Source organism: Aegilops tauschii, chromosome 7 (genome assembly GCF_002575655.3).
Source record: "Aegilops tauschii subsp. strangulata cultivar AL8/78 chromosome 7, Aet v6.0, whole genome shotgun sequence".
Lineage (NCBI taxonomy): Eukaryota > Viridiplantae > Streptophyta > Magnoliopsida > Poales > Poaceae > Aegilops > Aegilops tauschii.
This window is the reverse complement of record NC_053041.3, coordinates 157,174,821-157,180,123: the sequence shown is the minus strand read 5'-3', so window position 1 is coordinate 157,180,123 and position 5,303 is coordinate 157,174,821. Positions and strand designations below refer to the sequence as shown.

Genomic DNA, 5,303 nt, shown 5'->3' with positions numbered 1-5,303 from the left:
GATTCTGGCTGTCACCGAAGAATCCATAGGCCCCTTCGGCCCGGTCCTCATGACGGACTAATCCGTCATGGATTGACATAACATTGTACAAACAAGGACGTGACATGGCATCTACATGGACCTGATGTGGCATCCTGCATAGCCATTGGCTCAATTATTTCTCTCTAACAAGGCCCATTATCGCATTTATTTCAATACAAACCATGATATTCATCCAAGCAGCTACAACACAACCCATTACACATATTCGAACGAGTTTTCACAACCCAATTAATTTCCACTGAACAGGGCCATAACTTGACAGATTTCATAAATTTTCATTCAATAATTTCAACAAGTAAAGGTCATTTACATCCAACATTGGCTCACACGCCCTTGATAAAAATTACATGACATTACATAAGAAATATACAACATCATGCAGACCCTCTTAATCATCAACATCACCTCTGTAGCTCAAACTCCCTTGGGGTTCTGACCAAGGAAACCTGTAACAAAGTTAGATTATGTTACAAAATGGCAAGTCGATTACAACAATAGCAGCAGTAGTTATTATCATCTGAACCACCATTCTAATTTCACATGATTTGAAGGTCAATCATGAGGTATAGGTAAACCTATAAGGAATACTTGTCTTTCATTAATCAACAATAGTGTTTCATTGCATCAACACAACATCAATCACTAAACAGTTCGGAGACATATTTTGGAGACCATGTCATCAACTAGAGTGACAACTTATCAAGTTGGTAGCATTATATATTATTCTGAAATGTATATACAAAACTACTATTTGCAGAGCAAATCTATATCGAAAAAGCCTAACCACTTGCATGTTTTGAGAAAGAAATTTAGAACACATAGTTCCATGTTACCATAAAGTAATTAGAAGAACTAAAGAGATGCGAGAATAATCACTATTTTGTAAATGATTTACATGCTGGTAGTACCATAAGGTGTAAACCTTATGGAATCAAACCAGACTACTGCTGTAATGTAGTGCATACAAATGTTAACTAGATAAGTGCATAGATAAGACACTCTATCTTACCACCAAATTGATAGAGATCCAACAAGCCATTGATTAAAAAGGCATAATCATCAAAAAAATCCTGGTGCATTTGCTGGGCCATTTCAATAACTATGATGCAACCTTTTTGAGCTTGCATCTTTTCCTTTATAAAGTTTGCTGCCTTTACTGCAACTTGAAGATATTCTACTAGCTGCAAAAATATCCACAAATGTGGACAGTCAAGAAACAAATTTATATAACACAAACAAACACATTCATGTAAAGCAGGTGAAGACAAAAATCTAGTGATTATTTTATGACTTATACTAATATAAAAGACTGTAGGAAATTCTCCTACAGTCATTCAATGTTCAAAATAAATACAAAAATCTAGCACACAGCTTCCTTCACAACACATGAAGGGGAGATAACCTTTTAGACCTGATACAAATCAACAGATAGGGCTACTGCTGCAGAAGAGGTCCATACATAACATCATGGTGTTCTCGTAACATAATGGACAGTTCATTTTAACGGTTTTAAACAAATGCACGGGCCTGGATTCCCAGGGATACGGTTTGAACAAGTCCAGCATGTGTACAGAACAACTGAGCAAGAAGAATAAGCACAAGAAACTATACAGTACAGACTGGTCATGGCTCTCCATTGTTTATGGTGTTGTTACAACGTACGACTAGTCAAAAGAGTAAATAGGTGCCACAAATATCTGAACTTGTCACTTTGAAAACAGTTCCAGTTTGTTACTTTCACCAATTCTTTTTCACCTGATTCCAACTGCACATAGTTCAGTTTATTAGATGACTAAAATGCTTTGGCAGGTGCTGAAATTATACATAACTGATCAACAGTTCAATACTAAGGATAACTCGACTATACTATATCCATATATCTGAGCATATGACTTGATATGTTGAAAAACGTTTAGCCTAAATAAGATGTGATAGGAAGCACCAACTGGGAATAATAACATGATCTGTCCAAAATTATAACAAACATTAGATATTTGTAGATGGCTTACAATTTTTTCTAGTCTAGTAGGGACCTAAAATACCTTTCATCCATGCTTATACTAATACTAATGCAAGTAGGTCAGAATCATGTGAAATACAAACCAGTCAATATAGTTTCCATGTATTTTTCACTCATACCCAGCAAAGCAAATAACATCCTAGTTACAGAAAGAGGACTTCCATGCTTGTAGTCAGGTTCAGCTTGAATAGATGCCAAAGACTAGAATATATGTGTGAATCAAATTCTTATTAGTTGTTGCATGTAAGGAAGTGCTGCTCATCTTCTATGCTTGTAGTCAGGTCCTAGTTAAAGATAGAGGACTTCCATGCTTGTAGTCAGGTTCAGCTTGAATAGATGCAAAAGACTAGAATATATGTCTGAATTAAATTATTATTAGGGGTGTCATTTTACCAAGTTACAATTGTATGCACGTTGGAACAAAAAAAAGAAAAATGTATGTAGAAATATTGATGATAAGTCACAACAATTTTGTACGGTCAACCATGTTATAAACCTGACCACAGGTCTAAAAATATATTATATACTCTACACGGAAGATGATTGTAACAATTTTGGGAAGCTGATATAACTTAATATCAAATGAATGTACACCACATTTTCTTCTATGAATTAACTATTCTAACCAATGTACTACTGCTACAATAGGATTAATCGTGGCTATATGATATCTTGGTCAACAAATGTATGTATCAAGCAAAACTCAAAAATATTGGAATAAAGTATCAATTGATCAGTGCATACCATTATTCCCTTGCTAGTGAGCATGCATTATTTAAGGTTTTAGCTTAATTGGCCTTCATTTTCAGGCCAACAACATCATTCAGAGAGTTGCTAATGCAAAAGGATGTTCAGATTCACGACTTGTTGAGCTAGCTCGACTTGGACACTTCCATGAACTGGTACTTGTCTCGACATATTTGCTGGTTGACACCGGCAGCCAACAATCGACATCACCATCGTACATCCACTTCCTATCAAATCAACAACTGCAAAATTACTATGTGAAACAGGCTACGATGTGCATATGAACCAAGAAAAATACATCAGCAGAACAAGTGAAATATATATGTATAAGAGATGTGCATATTAACCCAGAAAATTACTAACTACAAAATACTTCCATCAATTTCCCTCACTGTGCATGAACTTTTTCAGATATATACAGATGAACACACTCAGTCAGTCAAAGCACATCCTACCAACAAAATAAGATGGCAGGGGGAGAGGAAGATGGGGTTTGAGGTGCTCACCTGGGCAAGGGAGGGCTTCCAGTGGTTCAAATGCGGCAGAGGAAGTTGCCACGGGCTACACAGCCGCGCCGGAGATGCGACAGAGGAGGTTGGGGTCGCCGCCGTGCAGCCCAACGCGAGTAAGCGCACTGAGCTAGGGGGGGCCATCCAGGAGGCCGAGAGGGCGCGAGGGGGCGCAGTGTGCGACGGAGCGGAGCCACCAGAGACACGCCGACGATGGAAGCGAAGCCATAGTCGAAACCCTAGTCACGGGCTAGGGGTCGCGGGGCGAGCGCCAGAGACAGGGAGCTGCGGATCCTGCCGGCCTGGAGGACAGAGTGGTCGGAGACTAGCTTCTGTGTGTGCTGCGCCATGGTGGACGTCGCCGGAATTGGCAGGCGTTGGCTGCGTTGCGAGGGTTCACACGAGAGAGAGATTGTTTGTGAGATGGATGGATGGGTGGAGAATGCTGCGCATCTGGAAGCTGCCCGAGGTGAGGAGGATAGGGCCATCGGCGAGCTGTTGGAGGAGGGGAGCGAGGAGGTGGTTGGCGGCGGCGCTGTGTGGGGCAATCGGGAATCAGGAGAGGCTGCGGGGGAGGAAGTGAGGATGAGGGTTAGGGTTAGCTTTTTATATCTGTAAAGGTTATGCGGACTTTAGGGGGCTTGGGCGGGCTTGCGGGGCTGTATCAGGCCATCCATGACAGTATGCGAAAATGTCATCGGAAATTCATCATGAATTAACAGGTTTCTTGTAGTGATCTTAGGTACCCATATTGCTGGCAAGATGCTTAGCAAGCTTATTAACTTTCTCTTGTTTGGCGCTTAAATCCTCCAGCACTTGCTGTTGCACCAGAAAGTATGCATCAGAATTCTGCAGGGACTTCCTCAGTCCTTCGGCTTCCTGTCGCATAACATCTGATCGATGTCTTTCAACTTGAAGTTGAGACTCAAGAAGCCGAACTCATTCAAGCAGTGAGTTCGAAGAGCCGGTGCCAGCAGTAGTAGCCAGTAACTCGAACACTACATCAAGACAGGACTTTGGGGTTGTCTCAATGTCTTCAATATAGTTTTTATCAGCTTTCTAGGAGACCAACAGGGATGTCTCAGTATCTTGAACATTATCTGCATTACTTTCTTTACAGTTGCATAACGGGGTACTCTTCTCCAATATTTTATCCGCGTGTAAAAGAGAAACAAACAAACACATCATAGGTTTACAATGTAGCATATGAAACTCATTTTGGTAAACCAGTTCAGTAGTAAGGTAGACAGGATAACAGCATGAAACAAACATATATCTATGTAGTATGGTCATTGTATGGTCTATATCATTCTAGTTTATGTTGCCAAATCAAGATAGATATAGTTTGAATCATATCTATGTAAGACAAAGCAGCATAGACAGAATATAAGTGTGGGAAACTACACAGCAATAACAACACTTGGAATGTGCATGGCATGAGAACATAACTGTTTATTCAATTGGAACTGAAATCAACATAGAGCAAGTTACAACAGCAAACATGTTAAAGAAACAGGTTTAAAACATACCTGTTGCGCCATTGGAGTTTCAATTGCATCCTTCAATTTGAAATTAGTTGGTATGAGTAAATACAGTGATGCAAGAGCAAAGTAGTATGAACCATAGCTACGGAACCTGACCTGGGAACAATTCTTCTTCTGCTTTAAGCGTTGACTTGGGGTTCGGAGTGGTGGTCCTCGTGCTTTGGGCACTGCAGTTGCCTTACTAACTGCTCGTGTTTGGGTGCTCTATGGTGGAGCCGGTGTTGTGTCAACTGGAACTGGGTTACTATCTGCTGGGGTTGGGGTTAGAAGGGGTGTAGCTAGTTCTCTGTCCAACTTGGTAGGGGTACAATCTGCGCGAGTCTGAGTTATGTGTGGTGGGGCTGGTTCTTGGGCAAGTACAACCATGGTTCTATCTGCATCGACAGGTAGCACAACCTTTTCTGAAGACCGTGTTTTTACTGCCACAGATACTGCCATCAC

At 40.7% G+C, this 5,303-nt stretch overlaps 1 long non-coding RNA gene across 1 annotated transcript; it reads right to left on the bottom strand.

Moving 5' to 3' along the window:
• Nucleotides 1-297: 297 nt before the first annotated feature.
• LOC109776274 (uncharacterized) lies at nt 298-3,887 on the bottom strand. Its single transcript, XR_002236035.4, has 4 exons — nt 3,316-3,887; nt 2,807-3,036; nt 1,052-1,223; nt 298-488 (listed from the first exon to the last, which is right to left on the bottom strand). It is a non-coding gene; the product is annotated as an uncharacterized lncRNA (long non-coding RNA).
• Between the last annotated feature and the right edge of the window lie 1,416 nt (nt 3,888-5,303).